The 24,522-nt window shown below is 41.6% G+C and overlaps 1 protein-coding gene and 1 long non-coding RNA gene across 6 annotated transcripts in view; one reads left to right on the top strand and one right to left on the bottom strand.

The window, feature by feature from the left end:
• TPK1 (thiamin pyrophosphokinase 1) overlaps positions 1 to 24,522 on the top strand; it is a 585,523-nt gene that overhangs the window by 376,595 nt on the left and 184,406 nt on the right. The gene's annotated exons all lie outside the window — the stretch shown is intronic.
• Positions 10,305 to 24,522, bottom strand: part of LOC136587011 (uncharacterized) — a 162,939-nt gene continuing 148,721 nt past the window's right edge. For both annotated transcript variants that reach the window (XR_010787406.1, XR_010787407.1), the window contains one exon: positions 10,305 to 11,030. This is a non-coding gene — a long non-coding RNA (uncharacterized lncRNA). The remainder of the gene's footprint in view (positions 11,031 to 24,522) is intronic.

The following is a 24,522-nucleotide window of genomic DNA, read 5'->3' as shown; positions in this document are numbered from 1 at the left end:
GTCACGGGAAAAAAAATGCAGCGAAAATAATTTTGATAGCTAAAGGAAAAAAAAATAGTAAGACCGCAGTAAAACCGCGACATGGGTAAAATCCCTAAAGTGTCTGGTCCTTAAGGTACAAAACAACCTGGTCCTTAAGGGGTTAAACAACAAGCGAAATGAGATACATTGTAGCTTTGTAGACGTTGGCTTCTTCAGCAAGTATAGAAAGGAATGCTGGAGGAGCCGTGAGTATTTGAAGAATCATGCCTGCACCATATATTCGGACTTATTTGACCTGTTCTCTGTCACCGAAGACTGGCACATGACCCCATGTTTCCTTTTTGGTATGTTTCCTTTTGGACAATATTTGCTAAACTTTGAGAGTTAAATGGAATTTAGTGTTTAACCAATGGTGTAATTTACCAACGAAAAGAAACCAATTCAAAATGAGTCCTCTGTAGAGAAGAAAGAATCCAGAGAGATCAGCAATTTGTTAGAGGAGTGAGCTTTAAATTATTATTACTGAGGAACCGGAGTTACTTGGAAACAGTAGTGGAAATTCTTTTCATCAATCAAATTTAGATTTGCCCCAGTTATACAGCAGATGACTTTTATAAATAATCCCTTTTGTACTGGAATCAGTTCTATTGCACTGGTTTGTACAAGTTGAATTTAAAAGCAAAAGCATGTCGGAAATTGCCTATTCAAACAGCAATTTGCCTGGGCAAGCGCCAGCACAGTTTTTAAATGTGACTGTTTGATTCCACATCTGAGACTAATGCTGTTGGAGAGATTGTGACTCAATAGGTGAGACTGGAAATAAGAATCAATTTATTTCTAGACTAGCTTACCCGTCGTGCGTTGCTGCGAAGACAGACATACATACATATATTCGTTTTTATATATCTAGTGTAGTAATTCCAAAAGGACAGACAGACATGCATTCATTTATATATATATATATATATATATATATATATGACATCAGGAAGTGAGAGAATTAGATTCCGCACGTAAAATTTGGATGCTAATTCTTTGGTGCTTAGAATCAAATAATCGAGTTGGGACCCATTATCTTTTCTTAATTATGACATAATCAATGGTTGTTCCAAATTTTAAGTTTCTATGACATTGGGAAGTGAGAAAATTAGAATCCATGCATAAAATTTGGACGCTAATTATTTTGCGCTTAGAATTGAATAATCGAGTTGGGACCCTTAACCTTTTCCTATTTATGACATAATCAATATTCGTGCCAAATTTCAAGTTTCTATGATATTGGGAAGTGAGAAAATTAGATTCCGTACGTAAAATTTGGATGCCAATTCTTTGGCGCTTAGAATTGAATAATCGAGTTGGGACTCATTAGCTTTTCCTATGTATGACATAATCAATGCTCGTGCCAAATTTCAAGTTTCTATGACATTGGGAAGCGAGAAAATTAGTGGCAATGACCGAAATCGACTGATCTACGTGGGGGGGGGGGGGGCGTAACTGTCGACGATGCTCGCACGCGCGCCATTTATCATAGGATAGATGTACTATGCCTATAATCTTCCCAGGAGAGTACCCAACAACTTCCCAAAGTTTCATGGCGATCAGATGAATGGTGTAGTAGCGCATAAAGGACAAACAGACAGACACGCAGACAGACACACACGCATACATTCAATTTTATATATATAACTAGCTTACCCGTCGCACACTGCTGCGAAGACAGACATACATTCATTCATTTTTATATATCTAGATAACAATCAATCACAGCGCAGCTTTCATGTTACCTCAGTGTTATAAATTATAACAACCAATCACAGCGCAGCTTTCATGTTACCTTAGCAGTATAAAATATAACAACCAATCACAGCGCAGCTTTCATGTTACCTGAGCAGTAAGAGAAATAACCAATCACAGCGCAACTTTTATTCTGCCTCAGCAATATAAAAAATAGCAACCAATCACAGCGCAGCTTTCATGTTACCTCTGCGGTATTATATATAGCAACCAATCACAGCGCAGCTTTCATGTTACCTAAGTGGTATAATATATAACAACGAATCGCAGCAAAGCTTTCATGCAACCTCAGTAGTATAAGAAGTAGTCACAAATCACAGCACAGCTTTCATGTTACCTCAGCAGTATAAGAAATGGCAACCAATCACAGCACAGCTTTCATTTTACCTCCGCATTCTCAATATCCAGCAATTGTCTTGCGAAACGTTCGGCGGATGCATCATTTTGTAGTTGAACACGCATCCCGTTGCTCGTAATGCCTTTTGCTTTCGTGCTTGAGATGGAAATCAAACGATCTTTGTCTGGGGGGCATAACTGTCGACAATGCTCGCACGCGCGCCACCTATCGTAGGATAGTTGTACTATGCCAGTAATCTTCACAGGAGTGTACTCAGCAACTTCCCAAAGTCTCATGGCAATTGGATGAATGGTGTAGTAATGCATAAAGGACAGACAGACAGACATACAATCATTTATATATATCAGGAAGTGAGAGAATTAGATTCTGTACGTAAAATTTGGATGCTAATTCTTTTGCGCTTAGAATTGAATAATCGAGTTGGGACCCATTAGCTTTTCCTATTTATGACATAATCAATGCCCGTGCCAAATTTCAAGTTTCTATGTGAGAAAATTACATTCCGTACGTAAAATTTGGACGCTAATTCTTTTGCGCATAGAATTGAATAATCGAGTTGGGACCCATTAGCGTTTCCTATTTATGACATACTCAATGCCCGTGCCAAATTTCAAGTTTCTATGTGAGAAAATTACATTCCGTACGTAAAATTTGGACGCTAATTTTTTGGCGCATAGAATTGAATTATCGAGTTGGGACCCATTAGCTTTTCCTACTTATGACATAATCAATGCTCGTGCAAAATTTCAAGTTTCTATGACATTGGGAAGTGAGAGAATTAGATTCCGTACGTAAAATTTGGACGCTAATTCTTTGGCGCATAGAATTGAATAATCGAGTTGGGACCCATTAGCGTTTCCTATTTATGACACATTCAATGCCCGTGCCAAATTTCAAGTTTCTATGTGAGAAAATTAGATTCCGTACGTAAAATTTGGACGCTAATTCTTTGGCGCTTAGAATTGAATAATCGAGTTGGGACCCATTACCTTTTCCTATTTATGACATAATCAATGCTCGTGCCAAATTTCAATTTCTATGTGAGAAAATTACATTCCGTACGTAAAATGTGGACGCTAATTCTTTGGCGCATAGAATTGAATAATCGAGTTGGGACCCTTTAGGTTTTCCTATTTATGACATAATCAATGCTCGTGCCAAATTTCAAGTTTCTATGACATTGGGAAGCGAGAAAATTAGATTCCGTATGTAAAATTTGGACGCTAATTCTTTGGCGCTTAGAATTGAATAATCGACTTGGGACCCATTAACTTTTCCTATTTATGGCATAATCAATGCTCGTGCCAAATTTCAAGTTTCTATGTGAGAAAATTACATTCCGCACGTAAAATTTGGATGCTAATTCTTTTGCGCATAGAATTGAATAATCGAGTTGGGACCCATTAACTTTTCCTATTTATGACATATTCAATGCCCGTGCCAAATTTCAAGTTTCTATGTGAGAAAATTAGATTCCGTACGTAAAATTTGGACGCTAATTCTTTGGCGCATAGAATTGAATAATCGAGTTGGGACCCATTAACTTTTCCTATTTATGACATTATCAATGCTTGTGCCAAATTTCAAGTTTCCATGACATTGGGAAGCGAGAAAATTAGATTCCGTACGTAAAATTTGGACGCTAATTCTTTGGCGCTTAGAATTGAATAATCGAGTTGGGACCCATTACCTTTCCCTATTTATGACATAATCAATGCTCGTGCCAAATTTCATGTTTCTACAACATCGGGAAGTGAGAGAATTAGTGGCAATGATGGAAATCGAACGATCTACGTGGGGGGGGGGGGGGAGCGTAACTGTCGACGACGCACGCACGCGCGCCATTTATCGTAACAGAAATGTACTATGCCTATAATCTTCCCAGGAGTGTACTCAGCAACTTCCCAAAGTTTCATGGCGATCGGATGAATGGTGTAGTAGCGCATAAGGGACAAACAGACAGACACAGACACACACACAGACAGACATACATTCAATTTTATATATATAGATGATAATAAGCTTTATTTGTATGGCGCCAACATATTCCGCAGCGTTTACATAGACGGGGGGATACAGAAAGACAAAAGTACAAACATTACAGAACCACGGTTACATAGTAATCAATTGATGGAAACAATAGGGGTGCAGGTCCTGCTCCAACGAGCTTACATACTACAAGTAATGGGGTGATACAGAAGGTAAAGGGGCTGGAGATGTGCACTGTATGGCGAGGTGGAGAGTGAGGGGTGATATACACATAGACAATGGTCAGACATTTAGCCGTGTGACGGCAGAAACAGTATGACTGCAGGAGCGGTTTATGATGGCTAGCAGGGATTGCAGTCAGTAGGTCAGGGAGCATGTTATCAGGCGGAGTACAGAGGGGTTTGTTTAGGGAATTCGGTATGCCTCCCTGAAGAGGTGCGTTTTTAGAGCACGCCTGAAGTTCTGCGAGTCCTGGATTGCTCGGGTAGCCTTTGGTAGTGCGTTCCAGAGGACCGGTGCTGCTCTGGAGAAGTCTTGGAGGCGGGAATGAGAAGTTCGAATTAAAGGGGCGCTCAATCTTGTTTCGTTAGCAGAGCGGAGAGCCCGGGCTGGTTGATGGATTGAGATGAGGTAGGCGATATAGGGGGGCGCTGCACTGTGGAGGGCTTTGTGGATGAAGGTGGCGAGTTTAAATTGAATTCTGTATTTAACGGGCAGCCAGTGCAGTGACTGGCACAGGGCAGAGGCGTCCGAGTAGCGGCTGGACAGGAAGATGAGCCTTGCTGCCGCATTCAGGATGGATTGGAGAGGGTAGAGTCTGGTGCAGGGGAGGCCGATCAGCAACGAGTTGCGATAATCGAGCCGGGAGTGGATGAGGGCAACAGTTAGCGTGTCCACAGTGAGAAAAGAGCGGATTCTTGCGATATTCTTGAGGTGCAGCTGACATGTTCGGGCCAAAGATTGGATGTGGGGGGTAAAAGAGAGATCAGAATCAAATATGACTCCAAGGCAGCGGGCATGTTGTCTAGGAGTTATGGTGGCGCCACACACTGAGATGGAGATGTCAGGAAGAGGTCGGTTAGTGGAGGGTGGAAATACCAGCAGGTCAGTTTTAGAGAGGTTTAGTTTTAGGTAGAGAGAGGACATGGTGTTAGAGACAGCGGACAGACAGTTAGTGATGTTTTGGAGTAAAGGTGCAGAGATGTCACGGGAAGAGGTGTATAGCTGGGTGTCATCAGCATACAGGTGGTATTGGAGGCCAAATCTCCTGATGGTTTGTCCAATAGGGGCTGTGTAGATAGAAAAAAGAAGGGGGCCGAGGACAGAGCCCTGGGGGACCCCAACAGCAAGGGGAAGAGGAGGGGGGGTAGAGCCAGCAAAGGAGACACTGAAAGAGCGGTCAGATAGGTAGGAAGAGAACCAGGAGAGGGCAGTGTCCTTTAGGCCAATGGAGCGTAGCATACTGAGGAGGAGTTTGTGGTCAACAGTGTCAAATGCTGCGGAGAGGTCGAGGAGGATCAGTAGGGAGTAATCGCCCCTCGATTTGGCTGTCAGTAGGTCATTGGATACCCTTGTAAGGGCAGTTTCTGTCGAGTGTTGAGGTCGAAAGCCAGACTGTAGGGGGTCTAGGAGAGAGTGCTCGGATAGGTAGCTTACAAGGCGGGAGTAAACCAGCCATTCTAGTAGTTTGGAGATGAAGGGGAGGTTTGAGATGGGTCGGTAGTTAGCAGCATCAGTCGCGTCCAGTCGGCTTCTTTAGCAGTGGGGATATGATGGCGTGTTTGAAAGAAGAGGGAAAGATGGCAGAGGTCAGAGAGAGGTTGAATATAGTGGTGAGATGGGAGATGACCACTGGGGAGAAGGAACGGAGGAGGTGTGAGGGGAGGGGGTCGCTAGCGCAGGTGGTGGGGCGAGCAGAGAAGAGCAATTTGGAGACTTCTTCCTCTGTCGCTGGTCTGAGTACAGACAGTGAGCAGGAGCTAGATGCAGTGCTGACAAGACTAGGGTCAGGGCTAGTCTGGGATTGGGAAGTTATTTCCTGACGGATGTCATCAATTTTCTGTTTGAAGTACGCAGCCAGCTCTTCGGCACTGAGATTCGTCACCGGGGGCTGTGGTTTAGGGCTGAGAAGGGAGTGAAAAGTATCAAAGAGCCTTTTAGGGTTGTGGGATAGTGAGGAGACTAGAGAGGTGAAATAGACTTGTTTGGCGTGGTGGAGGGCAAGGTTGTAGGTTCTGAACATGAATTTGTAGTGGAGGAAGTCTGCGGACATTTGCGATTTCTTCCACAGCCATTCAGCACTTCTAGAGCACCGCCGGATGAAGCGCGTTTTGAGGCGTGAGCCAGGGTTGCCGTGGTCTACATCGGATGGCTCGGGTCCTGGGGGGCGCCGCTTCATCCAGGGCATGTTTGAGAGCGGTGTTGTAGTGAGCGGCAGCCAGGTTGGGGCAAGTGAGGAGAGAGATGGGGGACAGAGAGGACTGTGGGGATTCAGCAAAGTTCTGGGTGTGAATGGCCTTAAGGTTCCTGTAGGTACTGTAGGTAGGTGGGTCTGGAGAGATGTTAGGGAGTGTGACAGAGAAAGAGAGGAGGTTATGATACGAGAGTGGGAGAGGGGAGTTAGTGAAGTTGGCAGCAGAGCAGAGCCGGAGGAAGACCAGATCCAGGGTGTTTCCATCCATGTGAGTGGGAGAGGCTGTGAGTTGAGAGAGACCAAGGGAGGAGGTGAGCGAAAGAAGCTTAGAGGCAGATGGGGAGATAGGGTCATTCGTGGGGATGTTAAAATCACCTAAGATGAGGGTTGGAATTTCACAGGATAGGAAGTGGGGGAGCCAGGCGGCAAAGTGGTCCAAAAACAGGCGAGCAGCACCTGGGGGGCGATAGATAACTGCTACTCACATGGACAGCGGGCGGAAAAGCCGTAGCGTATGTACCTCAAATGATGGAAAAGTGAGTGAGGGTACAGAGGGGATGACCTGGTAGGTGCGTTTCGGGGAGAGAAGAGCACCTACTCCTCCGCCACGCCTGTCATCTGGTCTCGGGGTATGGGAGAACTGCAGGCCATTGTAGGACAGTGCAGCAGGGGAGGCCGTGTCAGACTGCTGTATACACGTTTCTGTGAGAGCTAGCAGGTTTAGAGATTTAGCAGTAAAAAAGTCGTGGATAGTGGGGAGTTTATTACATGCTGACTGGCAGTTCCAGAGTGCACATTTAAAGGAGTCAGGGGAGGGTATGCATGGGCTAGCAGTTGGGCTTGGGGATTTTATTAGTGAGGCCGGTAGGGGGTAATAGCTAGGAGCAGTGGAGGGTGGGCCAGGATTGGGAGAGATATGCCCAGCAGCTAGTAACAGCAGAATAGTTAGGGTTAGCAGATGATTAGATTTATGAGGAAGACTGCTATTTTTGTTAGTGGCACTAGGGGGTTTGAGGCTAAGCAAGAAGGTAAAGAGTGCATGCGAGCTGTGCATAGGTGAGGACAGGAGAGAGGGGCTAATGTGAATAGAGTACCCCAGAGGTTGGCACTTGAAAGAAGTTCTGAAACTGAGAGCAAGAATGAGAACAGAAGTGACAACATTAGCGATAGCTTTTAAGTGTAAAGCATTAAGGCAGAGTTTGTGGCCTACCTGTCTCCTACCCTGCCAAACTGCCATGATGGAACTGTATCATACTTTCTCAGTTCATACTTTAATACAGCTCATATTCGCGTGGCAGCCACCCGAGTGGCATGTAAGCTTACACTGATATTATAGTGAAAGTTTAAGGTACGACTAGGAAACAGCTGGGAGTGGCTAATCAGGTTCCAATTCACTAGCCAGCTGACTTTAGCATTGCAAACCTAATGACCAAAAGGGGGGGGGGGAGTGAAATTTATTGCTCTCCTTAGATAAGGAAAGCATCTCTGCAAGGATGGGTGAAAGATGCCATTTGGGGGAGGTGGATGGCAGAGGTGACTAAAAGTAAAGTTTCATTTACCGATGCAAACAGATGAAATGCAAAATACACAATTCACAGCAAGCAAGCAGCACAGAGGATTTAAGCAGAGGGAGATAGTTGGAGTTCAGCTTGGAGTGGGATGGTGCAGAAATGAACGTACCGCTGCAAACAGATGAAATGCAAAATACACAATTCACAGCAAGCAAGCAGCACAGAGGATTTAAGCAGAGGGAGATAGTTGGAGTTCAGCTTGGAGTGGGATGGTGCAGAAATGAACGTACCGATGCAAACAGATGAAATGCAAAATATATAGACTAGCGTACGCGTCGCGCGTTGCCGCGAAGACAGACATACATACATTTCGTTTTTATATATCTAGATAACAACCAATCACAGCGCAGCTTTCAAGTTACCTCAGCGGTATAATATATAGCAACCAAACACAGCACAGCTTTCATGTTACCTCAGCAGTATACAAAATAGCAACCAATCAGAGCACAGCTTTCATTTTATCTCAGCAGTATAAGAAATTGCAACCAATCACAGCACAGCTTTCATTTTACCTCAGCATTCTCAATATCCAGCAATTGTCTTGCGAAACGTTCAGCGGATGCATCATTTTGTAGTTGAACACGCATCCCGTTGCTCGTAATGCCTTTTGCTTTTGTGCTTGAGATGGAAATCAAACGATCTTTGTCTGGGGGGCATAACTGTCGACGATGCTCGCAGGATAGTGGTACTATGCCAGTAATCTTCCCAGGAGTGTACTCAACAACTTCCCAAAGTTTTATGGCGATTAGATGAATGGTGTAGTAGCGCAAAAAGGACAGACAGACAGACATACATTCCTTTTTATATATATAGATGACATCAGGAAGTGAGAGAATTAGATTCCGTACGTAAAATTTGGACGCTAATTATTTTGCGCTTAGAATTGAATAATTGAGTTGGGACCTATTAACTTTTCCTATTTATGACATAATCAATGCTCGTGCCAAATTTCAAGTTTCTACGACATTGGGAAGCGAGACAATTACATTCCGTACATAAATTTGGACGCTAATTCTTTGGCGCTTAGAATTGAATAATCGAGTTGGGAACCATTAACTTTACCTATTTATGACATAATCAATACTCATGCCAAATTTCAAGTTTCTATGACATTGGAAAGCGAGAAAATTAGATTCCGTACGTAAAATTTGGACGCTAAATCTTTTGCACTTAGAATTGAATAATCGAGTTGGAACCCATTAGCTTTTCCTATTTATGACATAATCCATGCTCGTGCCAAATTTCAAGTTTCTATGACATTGGGAAGTGAGAAAATTAGATTCAGTGTGTAAAATTTGGACGCTAATTCTTTTGCGCTTAGAATTGAATAATCGAGTTGGGACCTATTAGCTTTTCCTATTTATGACATAATCAATGCTCGTGCCAAATTTCATGTTCCTATGACATTAGGAAGTGAGAAAATTAGATTCCGTACGTAAAATTTGGACGCTAATTCTTTGGCGCTTAGAATTGAATAATCAAGCTGGGACCCTTAAACGTTTGCTATTTATGACATAATCAATGCTCGTGCTAAATTTCAAGTTTCTATGACATTGGGAAGTGAGAGAATTAGATTCCATACGTAAAATTTGGACGCTAATTCTTTGGCGCTTAGAATTGAATAATTGAGTTGGGACCTATTAACTTTTCCTATTTATGACATAATCAATGCTCATGCCAAATTTCAAGTTTCTATGACATTGGGAAGCGAGAAAATTAGATTCCGTACGTAAAATTTGGACGCTAATTCTTTGGCGCTTAGAATTGAATAATCGAGTTGGGACCCATTAACTTTTCCTATTTATGACATAATCAGTGCTCGTGCCAATTTTCATGTTTCTACGACATCGCGAAGTGAGAGAATTAGTGGCAGTGATGGAAATCAAACGATCTACGTGGGGGGGGGGCGTAACTGTCGACGACGCTCGCACTCGCGCCATTGATCATAGCATAATTGTACTATGCCTATAATCTTCCCAGGAGTGTACTCAGCAACTTCCCAAAGTTTCATGGCGATCGGATGAATGATGTAGTAGCGCATAAAGGACAAACAGACACGCAGACATACATTCAATTTTATATATATAGATAACAGATGTAAAGGCTCATATTCAAAGGGATGGCATCCCCTGCAAACATATGCATGACAAGTGTTAGGGATAAATCCATGTTACGTTAATATGGTGTGGGGCTCCAAATCAGAGGTGGTTATGGCGGCCACCGTGAGAAAGCAATAGACACAGGCATCACGGTCGTGTCTTAGAGCAATCTGAGTTTATTGTGTACATTGTCATTTCTTATACAGAAAATAGTAGGCGTATCAGTAGGCTAGTGTTACAGAGGTCGACCTGTTTTACTGGTAAATAATTGTGTCTTCTCTATAAACAATGCTTTATTTGTTTGTATGTAGACATCGTGTCTGGTACCCTGATTATCATCACAATCTACATTTTAATCACATGCCCTACCTAGACAGCAGTCAAGAACAAAGCATTCCATACAACCTTTTGATCAGTGTAACGAGATAAACAAGCTCTTGGAGACATGATGGACATTTAAGATTACACTTCTACTTAATGTAATTAAGTACTAACCTAAATGTACAAGCATTTAATGTATACAATTCAGGCCTAAAAGCCTCCGGAAACGTATATCACAGATGGATGAAATGTATACATATATAAGTTTTCATGTTCATAACCCTCACAGTCCCCCATTTTGAAACAGTCCATCTTGAAAAGAGCCTTTGTAGTGGTACTATCAAGGATGCTAAGCCACCCCTGCCGGTCTTTCTATCCTCTTCGCCGGATCCCCACTGTTGTTGCTCTTTTACGTATGACTGTTTTAACGATATCGTAGAGGGAGCGATTCCAGATAATTTGCTTGTCTCCGTATCCCACAGAATGTCCATAAATTGCAAACACTCAAAAGAATGAACAAAAGAAACAGTATTAGTAAAGGGTGAAACATAAAATCCATCATCTTTCCTGCTGTAGGTGACCATCCAGTAAAAATATCATACCAGTTATATTCTGTGTCTACCTGGATCTTAGTACCTATGCAGACCAACTTATCTCCTACCCATACATGTTTTTCTAATTCCATAAGGGAGGGGTTAGTAACATCCAAATTCTTTTGAAGGTGTTCAGTGTCTTTCATTAGTCTTACAATTCTACCCAAGGATACAGTCAGAGTTGTCATAGGGATAGCATCTGGGTGCCAGTAGTACCTTAATGTTGCTTCAGCATCTGGCAAAAAGGTGTAAGTTTCTGTAAATCAATGTATCATCGACATGTTCTGTATACATCCAGACAATGGAGTGGTGAGATTATACATACTGGTGGTTTTACTTTGGTTGGTAACAAAGCATATATATTGGGGGCCAACTTCTATCAGCATATAGATGAAGCAGGTAACACCGTCCAATCACATATGCTGACTGAAGGCTGCAGGAAACATGGCTCATATGCGGCTGTACTCCGTCCGCATACTAGGCCATCCAGTGTTTCTTCACATTTCTCTATACCATGGGTTTTATTTTCACTATAAATCATCATACCTGTGAACTTGGGCAACCAATATTGTAAAGCACATAGAGGCGGTCCGAACACCACAGGTAGTACTACAGACTTACACATCATGCTTGTGTCCTTTACATCATAAAATCATTTCCCCAGTTCTATACTCATCAGAGCATTCTACACTATCAGCCCGGGGCCGTATCCAAGATGCTACTGGAATTACATTCTTGAGAATATTTCTCCACAATTTTTCATTATTTGTCATCACATCTCACTGCTTTATCCTTCTTGTGAATCATATATACATATTGCAGGTGTGAGGGTTATGAACATATTAATTTATATATGTATGTATCTTTGATATACATTTCCGGAGGCTGTAGGCCTAAATTGTACACTCTATTCTGTGTCCTATGAAAAGCTCTGCTAAATGCTTGTACATTTAGGTTAGTACTTAATTACATTAAGTACTGGTGTAATCTTAAATGTTCATCATGTCTCCAAGAGCTTGTTCATCATGTCTCCGAGGGGTAAGAAGTGCATGCCTCTTATAAATCTTCAAGCTTTTTAAGAATTCATATGGTGGGCTGAATATGCTGTGCGGGTGTTTAACTGTTATTGTCTTTATTTGTTACTTTGCATGGTCAGTGTACAGAATATGATACCCTATTGCCAATCTCTGGAAGGCATGGTATAAGTTATACCAGGGAAGCCTGAAATTTTCAGGGGATAAAACCCCTGATGGGATCCTCTTATAAACATAAGAGAAGTAGTAGAGACGAGGTAAAATATACAGGGTGAGGAAGTACAGAATATGAAACCCTCTTGCCGATCTCGGGAAGGCATGGTATAAATTGTACCAGGGAAGCCTAAAATTTTCAGGGGATAAAATCCCTGATGGGAGCCTCTTATAGGTATAAGAGAAGTAGTTGAGACGGGGGGAAATAAGCAGGGTTGGGAAGTACCGACACTTTTAGACAAGTGAGGAAGTACTGACACTTAAAAAAGTAGTAACTGACATGCAAATGTTTTTGTCTTTATGTGTGTGTATAAATGGAAGGACCTGTATGAGAGTTAGACTGTGTTATATGGTGTATACTGTCCGGTAACCAGAAACGAAATGAAGCAAAAATGACCAAATGCTGAGCCAGACCACAGGGGGTGGAGCTAGGTGATGTAAGGAGATGGGAGGGAAGAACAATAGGAATAGGTCTTGCTCCACCCTCCACACAGTCCAGCCTAGGTGAGAAGTGTGTCTCCATTTTAAGTGGATGTTGGTGTGTATATATATATGTATATTGTGGTAATGTATAGAGTGAAGGTCACTCTTAGACTCCATGTTAAGTCTCTCACTTGAACAAATGGAGTGACCAAAGGAGGGGCATCTAATTTTATTCCTGAGACTAGTTGTGTGAGATAATAGCCCAGGATTACCACAGTGTATATATGAATATACAGATTCGTGGAATATGTGGAATTCAAAAATATTGAGTTGTGTTAATTTGAATATTATTGAATTAAGATATTAATATGAGATAATTGTGTACTTGAAACACCTGATAAGTACTTTAGTCAAATTAATATTTAAAGTGTAATTCATTTCCAATTAACAACAGTATTCTATTTGAAGAGTGTATAAAGAAAATAATAATAAAAATAATAAGCCTCTTGGTGTATATAAACCGCCAGCCATTGGCCATAGTGCTGGTAAAGAGGATAAGGTATGGAAGACTGCACAGAAAATAGTAAAACAAACAATTGTTTTATGTGTGTGAAAGAATAAAAATAATAAGCCTCTTGGTGTACATAAACCGCCAGCCCTTGTCCATACTGCTGGTAAAGAGGATAAGGTGTGAAAGATAGCTAAAGAAATTGGCAAATGAATATTGGTCCCCATCCCACTTATTAGGGTCCCAATCAACTACAGTATGAACCTTTTTCTTATAGTGTCTAACTCTCTTTAAAGCGTAATTTGAACTAAGTCTTGCTCCTTGCAGCAATACATAAATGGCGCTGTGAACAGGATTACGCAGAGAGTAATACACTAGTTTGTTTTAAAGGAAAATTTTGATAAACTGATAGTTGAAGAATTTCTTGTGATAATCTGGCATAGTGTGAAAATGTCGCCTTTTAAGAAAATCCGCAATAGTACGAAAATGTCGGTAGCTAAGAACAAAGAAGTGTCCGATGAATTGTTAATTATGCCAGGGTGGAATAAAGCCCCCTATAATATATTGGCCGCTGAGTGGTCACAGTGTGGTGAATATCAGTATGTGGGTAGAAATGGGCATAAGTTGTATTGTGTTTGTCATTGGGTAGCCTATTCTGAGCGAATTGTGTAAAAACCGCGGTACTAAGAGTTTTTCTTATCTATACATAATTCGCTCATTATTGGAAATCTGGTGTACAGTAAATACAATCCCAATTTCTACTTCACATATTATCAGTCCGTATAGGAATAAATAAAATCCCCCTTAGTGAGTGTGAATTTGCAGTTTTTGTAAGGTGGGGCAGGTATATTACACTCTAAGTTCATTTTGAATAGCCAGCCCAGGTTATTTGCACAATAGAAGATGCTTACAGGCAGTGGAACCAGTTATACAGCTATTTGTCTGGAGAAGTTTCTGTGTTCTATAGAAGATAAGATACATTTCAAAGGGTGGAGTACTGGGCTTTAGAAGACCTACTTGTCTTTGCAAAGAAATCTGAATTAAGAATTGGTTATATTTGGCTACATAGGAAGTATGTTGTATCATATATATATATACTGTTCAGTAGCTGAAAATGAAATGAGAAAAGAATTCAAAGATGTTCTCTCATTGTCGGGTCAGTTCCCTCTTCCATCTTCACCCCCTCCTTCATCTCAATTCCAACCGTCTCCTCCCCACCCTATGCCAAGTCATCCACTCCAAGGTCAAACATTGGACTGGAGGGATGGACCTGCTGGCATTGTGGACAACAGAACCCGGATTGGAGAGAGAGCTGCCCTGCTTGCGGAGCTCCTCGGTGCAAACCGGTTATGCCTATGCTCACTAGATCCTAGGCTAGTGAGTGGAAGCATGAGAAGGAGGACAAGGAGGAGATTCAGGAGTATATGTAAAACAGGGAAGGCAGTGGGAACGATAATCTAAAATTATGTGAAAAACTATTGTGGCACAGATTAGGATTAAATTAAACATAGAGAATTGAGAAGTGGTAAAATATTTTTAATTTGTCTGAAACATTGGGGAAAAAGAAAAAAAAAAATTGAGAGAATCCTCCTTGTCTCTTTCTAATATTACACAAAGAGAAGGAAGAAAGTGTAAAACAATTCTATGCCCCCCTTCAACAACGTTTGTCAGATCTGGGATATAGGGGCATAGAAGAGATGGGTAAACATGTACTTAGTATGGCCTTTGTAGAAGGTCTATTGAAATCCCTAAGGTCATAGATAATAAACCAGAGTGGAGACAGTCTGAATCTCCGACCCTTTTTCAGACAAAAGGGCATTTATGTAAAGCTAAAAGAAAACAAAAAATGCTTGGACCGTCCTGCTACAAGGAATGCAGAATTCTCCAAACATGTACACCCAGGCACTCCAGTCTGTTTTGCAGGCCTGGACTCCGCCTGAGGGGACTGTGCTGTTGCAATATGTTAATGACTTTCCAGCTTTGTGCTGAGGATCTGAAACATGTCAATCTGCATCTATTTCTCTTCTAAAAATTTTTTTTTTTTTTTTTTTAGCAGAAAATGGCTGCAAGGCTTAAAAAGGAAAAATTACAGCTTTGTAAACAAAAGGTTGTTGTCTAGCTCAAGAAGGCAGACATCTCACAGAACGACACAGGGCTGCAGTTCAAGCCATTTCTGTATCTTCTTCTGCTGCCAAAGCTTCGCACCTTTTTGGGACTTGTCTCATACTGCCGTCCCTGGCCTTTCATGCGACAGCAGTATTGACGCAAAAACATGGAGGACGTCCACGGTCACTTGGGTATTACTCCATGAGATTGGATCCAGTAGCCTGAGGAGCCCCCTCCTGTGTCCGTGCGGTAGCAGCAGTACAAGCAATGGTTGACAAATCTTCTGAGTTGGTCCTGGACTACCCCCTAGTGGTTCTCACCCCTCATGACATCCAGAGTATACTCACTCAAGTACAACCTAAACACCTGTCTCTAGCTCGTCAAATAAGGTTGCAATGTGCTTTGCTCATGCCCCCCCTTTAATATTTCTTTTCAATGGTGAACCCGGCTACTCTTCTTCCAATCGAGTATCCTGTTTCAAATGGGGGAGGGGGAGGCATAGGTGATCAAATGGGGGAGGGGGAGGCATAGGTGATCAAATGGGGGAGGGGGATGCATAGGTGATCTATGTATTACAGATCAGCTATTTTTTAAAAATTTTTGCAAATAAGAACGTGATCTATTTGGAATAGAATATCAGCATGATTGTCTAGCATTGATGCAACAAGAAAGTTTAAGTTTTAAAGAGTTACTGAAACCCCTTGTTAATACATATTTTGAGTTGTTTTTTTATAGATGGTACCAGGGTGATTGACAACTCCACACCAGATATGCAGTGTTCACACAACAAGATCTCTAAAAGCAGAATGCCTCCGCATGTCTCAGCACAAGAAGCGGAACTGAAGGCCCTCACTGAGGCGTGTAGAGTGACAGAAGGTAACCATTTACACTGACTCCTGGTATGTATTCGGCATAGATCATGGTTACGGCCCAATATGGAAGGCCAGACATTTTTAAACTTCTGTAGGACAACCCATTGAGAATGGTGTAGCAGTACAGAACCTTATGAAAGCCCTACTCCTACCAGACAAAGTAGCAATCCTGAAGGTGAAAGCTCATACTAAAGCCAACAGTGCAGAAGCAAAAGGCAACGCCCTAGCAGACTTCAGCGCAGACAGCGGCCCTCAAGCCGTGGAAGAAAGAAGAAAAGAAGATACTGACCGCACAAGTCAGAGACTATGATTTGGACTTTGATAAAAATTTGAACATTGACAGTCACAAGCCAGCAAAGAAGAAAAAGATAAATGGACTAATATGGGAGCAGTAGAACAGGGTGGCGTATGGCAAACAGTCAGTAACTTGCCTACCACGATCCCTGTACCCCATGATGGCCTAGCTGATCCATGGAAAGACTCACCTATCGAAGGCAGCTATGTTACCTATGCTTGAGAGAGAAAGGGTTGCCCCCTGGGTTCTTTGTAGCTGCTACATCATTTGTCCAGTTTTGCATGAGCTATGCCGTAAGCAACAGGGTAGAAGTAAATTGACCACAAAGGCACTTGCCAGGACCACTCTACCCATTTCAGGGATTGCAAATTGACGACATTCAGCTCCCACGTGTTGGGAAGTATGAATATGTGCTTGTTGTTGTTGATGTTTTTCAGGTTGGAGGCGTACCCTGTTACAAAAATAAATGAGCAGGTAACCGAAAAGAAGCTCACGAATAAGGTAATCTGCAGATACGGGGTACCAGAGGTAATCGAGTCAGATAGAGGTACACATTTCACAGGTGAAATAATGCAACACTTCATGTCTGCCCTGGGTAACTCCCAGGCATTTGACACCCCTTATCATCCACAAAGAGCCAGAAAACCATTGTGCATTATAATATTTCTCTTCAGGCAATGAAACCCTGCACCAGAGGAAAACGAAAATGGTATGATACCCTATTAGGGGGAATTGGTACAGGTGTAGGGGTTCTGAACTCTATAGATTTAGAGGTGATGAAGAATAAAATGGCTGGGGTAGGACAGGATGTTTCTAGATTGATAAATGTTCAGGCACAATGCATGCCTTCCTTGTTCCTCCCCCGATGTCTTGCATTAGGATATGATAAGGATGTATTAACGCCTTTTTAATCTGGTTTTGAGGTTTAAAAGGATTTGTTTGTAAATATGAGTAAATTCATGAACTATACACAATGTAGCCTGCAATATGTATATATGATTCACGAGAAGGATAAAGCACAGTCAGATGTGATGACAAATAATGAAAAATTGTGGAGAAATATTCTCAATAATGTAATTCCAGTAGCATCCTGGATACGGCCCCGGGCTGATGGTGTAGAATACGCTGATGAGTATAGCACTGGGGAAATGATTTTATGATGTAAAGGACACAAGCCTGATGTGTAAGTCTGTAGTACTACCTGTGGTGTTCGGACCGCCTCTATATGCTTTACAATATTGGTTGCCCAAGTTCGCAGGTATGATGATTTATAGTGAAAATAAAACCCATGGTATAGAGAACTGTGAAGAAACACTGGATGGCCTAGTATGCGGACGGAGTACAGCCGCATATGAGCCATGTTTCCAGCAGCCTTCAGTCAGCATATGTGATTGGACGGTGTTACCTGCTTCATCTATATGCTGATAGAAGTTGGCCCCCAATATATATGCTTTGTTACCAACCAAACCACCACCACCAGTATGTATAATCTCACCACTCCATTGTCTGGATGTATACAGAACATATCGGTGATACATTGATTTACAGAAACTTACACCTTTTTGCCAGATGCTGAAGCAACATTAAGGTACTACTGGCACCCAGATGCTATCCCTATGTCAACTCTGACAGTATCCTTGGGTAGAATTGTAAGACTAATGATAGGTACTGAACACCTTTAAAAGCATTTGAATGTTACTAACCTCTCCCTTATGGAATTAGAAAAATGTATGGGTAGGAGATAAGCTAGTCAGCCTAGGTACTAAGATCCAGGTAGACACAGAGTATAACTGGTATGATATTTTTACTGAATGGTCACCTATTGCAGGAAAGATGATGGATTTTATGTTTCACCCTTTACTAATACTGTTTCTTTTGTTCATTCTTTTGAGTGTTTGCAATTTATGGACATTCTGTGGGATACGGAGACAAGCAAATTATCTGGAATCGCTCCCTCTACGATATCGTTAAAACAGTCATACGTAAAAGAGCAACAACAGTGGGGATCCGGCGAAGAGGATAGAAAGACCGGCAGGGGTGGCTTAGCACCCTTGATAGTACCACTACAAAGGCTCTTTTCAAGATGGACTGTTTCAAAATGGGGGATTGTGAGGGTTATGAACATATTAATTTATATATGTATGTATCTTTGATATACGTTTCCGGAGGCTGTAGGCCTAAATTGTACACTCTATTCTGTGTCCTATGAAAAGCTCTGCTAAATGCTTGTACATTTAGGTTAGTACTTAATTACATTAAGTACTGGTGTAATCTTAAATGTCCATCATGTCTCCAAGAGCTTGTTTATCTCGTTACACTGTTCAAAAGGTTGTATGGAATGCTTTGTTTTTGACTGCTGTCTAGGTAGGGCATGTGATTAAAATGTAGAGTGTGATGATAATCAGGATACCAGACACGATGTCTACATACAAACAAATAAAGCATTGTTTATAGAGAAGACAAAATTATGTACCAGTAAAACAGGTCAACCTCTGTAACACTAGCCTACTGATACGCCTACTATTTTCTGTATAAGAATAAGGCAATGTACACAATAAACTCAGATTGCTTCTAGACACAGGCCTGATCTCTGTGTTTCATAGCTTTCTCACGGCAGCCGCCATAACCACCTTTGATTTGGAGCCTCACAGCATATTGACGGAACATTGAATTCCCTAACACAGGCTACATTGTGTATAGTTCATGAATTTACTCATATTTACAAACAAATCATTTTAAACCACAAAACCAGATTAAAAAGGCGTTAATACATCCTTATCATATCCTAATGCAAGACATCGGGGGAGGAACAAGGAAGGCATGCATTGTGCCTGAACATTTATCAATCTAGAAACATCCTGTCCTACCCCAGCCATTTTATTCTTCATCACCTCTAAATCTATAGAGTTCAGAACCCCTACACCTGTACCAATTCCCCCTAATAGGGTATCATACCATTTTCGTTTTCCTCTGGTGCAGGGTTTCATTGCCTGAAGAGAAATATTATAATGCACAATGGTTTTCTGGCTCTTTGTGGATGATAAGGGGTGTCAAATGCCTGGGAGTTACCCAGGGCAGACATGAAGTGTTGCATTATTTCACCTGTGAAATGTGTACCTCTATCTGACTCGATTACCTCTGGTACCCCATATCTGCAGATTACCTTATTCATGAGCTTCTTTTCGGTTACCTGCTCATTTACTTTTGTAACAGGGTACGCCTCCAACCTGAAAAAACATCAACAACAACAAGCACATATTCATACTTCCCAACACGTGGGAGCTGAATGTCGTCAATTTGCAATCCCTGAAATGGGTAGAGTGGCCCTGGCAAGTGCCTTTGTGGTCAATTTACTTCTACCCTGTTGCTTACGGCATAGCTCATGCAAAATTGGACAAATGATGTAGCAGCTATAGAGAACCCAGGGGCCACCCTTTCTCTCTCAAGCGTCAGTAGCATAGCTGCCTTCGATAGGTGAGTCTTTCTATGGATCAGCTGGGCCATCATGGGGTACAGGGATCGTGGTAGGCAAGTTACTGACTGTTTGCCATACGCCACCCTGTTCTACTGCTCCCATATTAGTCCATTTATCTTTTTCTTCTTTGCTGGCTTGTGACTGTCAATGTTCAAATTTTTATCAAAGTCCAAATCATAGTCTCTGACTTATGCGGTCAGTATCTTCTTTTCTTCTTTCTTCCACGGCTTAAGGACCACTGCTTTTGCTGTGAAGTCTGTGAGGGCGTTGCCTTTTGCTTCTGCAGTGTTGGCTTTAGTATGAGCTTTCACCTTTAGGATTGCTACTTTGTCTGGTAGGAGTAGGGCTTTCATAAGGTTCTGCACTGCTACACCATTCTCAATGGGTTGTCCTACAGAAGTTTAAAAATGTCTGGCCTTCCATATTGGGCCGTAACCATGATCTATGCCGAATACATACCAGGAGTCAGTGTAAATGGTTACCTTCTGTCACTCTACACGCCTCAGTGAGGGCCTTCAGTTCCGCTTCTTGTGCTGAGACATGCGGAGGCATTCTGCTTTTAGAGATCTTGTTGTGTGAACACTGCATATCTGGTGTGGAGTTGTCAATCACCCTGGTACCATCTATAAAAAAAAACAACTCAAAATATGTATTAACAAGGGGTTTCAGTAACTCTTTAAAACTTAAACTTTCTTGTTGCATCAATGCTAGACAATCATGCTGATATTCTATTCCAAATAGATCACGTTCTTATTTGCAAAAATTTTTTAAAAATAGTTGATCTGTAATACCTAGATCACCTATGCCTCCCCCTCCCCCATTAGATCACCTATGTCTCCCCCTCCCCCATTTGATCACCTTTGTCTCCCCCTCCCCCATTTGAACCAGGATACTCGATTGGAAGAAGAGTAGCCGGGTTCACCATTGAAAAGAAATATTAAGGGGGGGGGGGGCATGAGCAAAGCACATTGCAACCTTATCTGATGAGCTAGAGACAGATGTTTAGGTTGTACTTGAGTGAGTATACTCTGGATGTCATGAGGGGTGAGAACCACTAGGGGGGGTAGTTCAGGACCAACTCAGAAGACTTGTCAACCATTACTTGTACTGCTGCCACCGCACAGACACAGGAGGGGGCTCCTCAGGCTACCGGATCCAATCTCATGGAGTAATACCCAAGTGACCGTGGACGTCCTCCATGTTTTTGCGTCAATACTGCTGTCGCATGAAAGGCCAGGGACGGCAGTATGAGACAAGTCCCAAAAAGGTGCGAAGCTTTGGCAGCAGAAGAAGATACAGAAATGGCTTGAACTGCAGCCCTGCGTCGTTCTGTGAGATGTCTGCCTTCTTGAGCTAGACAACAACCTTTTGTTTACAAAGCTGTAATTTTTCCTTTTTAAGCCTTGCAGCCATTTTCTGCTAAAAAAAATTTTTTTTAGAAGAGAAATGGATGCAGATTGACATGTTTCAGATCCTCAGCACAAAGCAGAAGGTCATTAACATACTGCAACAGCACAGTCCCCTCAGGCGGAGTCCAAGCCTGCAGGACAGACTGGAATGCCTGGTTGTACATGTTTGGAGAATTCTGCGCACCCTTGGTGCCAGAACTTGTCCAAGCCTTTTTTTTTTTTTTTTTTAGCTTTACATAAATGCCCTTTTGTCTGAAAAAGGGCCGGAGATTCAGACTGTCTCCACTCTGGCTTATTATCTATGACCTTAGGGATTTCAATAGACCTTCTACAAAGGCCATACTAAGTACATGTTTACCCATCTCTTCTATGCCCCTATATCCCAGATCTGACAAACGTTGTTGAAGGGGGGCATAGAATTGTTTTACACTTTCTTCCTTCTCTTTGTGTGATATTAGAAAGAGACAAGGAGGATTCTCTCAATTTTTTTTTTTTTTTCCCAATGTTTCAGACAAATTAAAAATATTTTACCACTTCTCAATTCTCTATGTTTAATTTTATCCCAATCTGTGCCACAATAGTCTTTCACATAATTTTAGATTATAGTTCCCACTGCCTTCCTTGTTTTACATCTGCTTCTATATCACCCTCCGCTCCCTGCATCTCTTTCTTGTCCTCATGCTTTCATTCACTAGCCTAGGATCTAGTGAGCATAGGCATAACCGGTTTACACCGAGGAGCTCCGCAAGCAGGGCAGCTCTCTCTCCAATCCGGGTTCTGTTGTCCACAATGCCAGCAGGTCCATCCCTCCAGTCCAATGTTTGACCTTGGAGTGGATGACTTGGCATAGGGTGGAGGAGGAGACGGTTGGAATTGAGATGAAGGAGGGGGTGAAGGTGGAAAAGGGAACTGACCCCACAATGAGAGAACATTATATACCTGTGCTTTGAATTCTTTTCTCATTTCATTTTTAGCTATTGAACAGTATATATATATATTTAATATAATACAACATAGGGGCTTTTTCCTGTGCAGCCAAATATAAGCAATTCTCAATTCACATTTCTTTGCAAAGACAAGTAGGCCCTCTAGTCTAAAGCCCAGTACTCCACCCTTTGCCTATAGAACACAGAAACTTCTCCAGACAAATAGCAGAGTTGTATAACAGGTTCCACTGCCTGTAAGCATCTTCTATTGTGCAAATAACCTGGGCTGACTATTCAAAATGAACTTAGAGTGTAATATACCTGCCCCACCTTACAAAAACTGCAAATTCACACTCACTAAGGGGTGTTTTATTCATTCCTATACGGACTGATAATATGTGAAGTAGAAATTGGGATTGTATTTACTGTACACCAGACTTCCAATAATGAGCGAATAATGTATAGATAAGAAAAACTCTTAGTACCGCGGTTTTTACACAATTCGCTCAGAATAGGCTACCCAATGACAAACACAATACAACTTATGCCCATTTCTACCCACATACTGATATTCACCACACTGTGACCACTCAGCGGCCAATATATTATAGGGGGCTTTATTCCACCCTTAACAATTCATCGGACACTTCTTTGTTCTTAGCTACCGACATTTTCGTACTATTGCGGATTTTCTTAAAAGGCGACATTTTCACACTATGCCAGATTATCACAAGAAATTCTTCAACTATCAGTTTATCAAAATTTTCCTTTAAAACAAACTAGTGTATTACTCTCTGCGTAATCCTGTTCACAGCGCCATTTATGTATTGCTGCAAGGAGCAAGACTTAGTTCAAATTACGCTTTAAAGAGAGTTAGACACTATAAGAAAAAGGTTCATACTGTAGTTGATTGGGACCCTAATAAGTGGGATGGGGACCAATATGCATTTGCCAATTTCTTTAGCTATCTTTCACACCTTATCCTCTTTACCAGCAGTATGGACAATGGCTGGCGGCTTATGTACACCAAGAGGCTTATTGTTTTTATTCTTTCACACACATAAAACAATTGTTTGTTTCACTATTTTCTGTGCAGTCTTTTACACCTTATCCTCTTTACCAGCAGTATGGCCAATGGCTGGCGGCTTATGTATACCAAGAGGCTTATTATTTTTATTATTATTTTCTTTATACACTCTTCAAATAAAATACTGTTGTTAATTGAAAATGAATTACACTTTAAATAGAACTTTTGTTATTAATTTGACTAAGGTACTTATCAGGTGTTTCAAGTACACAATTATCTCATATTAATATCTTAATTCAATAATATTCAAATTAACACAACTCAATATTTTTTTTTAATTCCACATATTCCACGAATCTGTATATACATATATACACTGTGGTAATCCTGGGCTATTATCTCACACAACTAGTCTCAGGAATAAAATTAGATGCCCCTCCTTTGGTCACTCCATTTGTTCAAGTGAGAGACTTAACATGGAGTCTAAGAGTGACCTTCACTCTATACATTACCACAATATACATATATATACACCAACATCCACTTAAAATGGAGACACACTTTTCACCTAGGCTGGACTGTGTGGAGGGTGGAGCAAGACCTGTTCCTATTGTTCTTCCCTCCCATCTCCTTACATCACCTAGCTCCACCCCCTGTGGTCTGGCTCAGCGTTTGGTCATTTTTGCTTCATTTCGTTTCTGGTTACCGGACAGTATACACCATATAACACAGTCTCTCATACAGGTCCTTCCATTTATACACACACATAAAGACAAAAACATTTGCATGTCAGTTACTACTTTTTAAGTGTCAGTACTTCCTCACTTGTCTAAAAGTGTCGGTACTTCCCAACCCTGCTTATTTCCCCTCGTCTCAACTACTTCTCTTATACCTATAAGAGGCTCCCATCAGGGATTTTATCCCCTGAAAATTTTAGGCTTTCCTGGTACAATTTATACCATGCCTTCCTGAGATCGGCAAGAGGGTTTAATATTCTGTACTTCCTCACCCTGCATATTTTACCTCATCTCTACTACTTCTCTTATGTTTATAAGAGGATCCCATCAGGGGTTTTATCCCTGAATACTTTAGGCTTCCCTGGTATAACTTATAC

This window comes from Eleutherodactylus coqui, chromosome 12 (assembly GCF_035609145.1).
Source record: "Eleutherodactylus coqui strain aEleCoq1 chromosome 12, aEleCoq1.hap1, whole genome shotgun sequence".
NCBI classification, from domain to species: Eukaryota; Metazoa; Chordata; class Amphibia; order Anura; family Eleutherodactylidae; genus Eleutherodactylus; species Eleutherodactylus coqui.
Note: the sequence above shows the minus strand (reverse complement) of the source record. Positions and strands in the feature narration are given on the sequence as shown.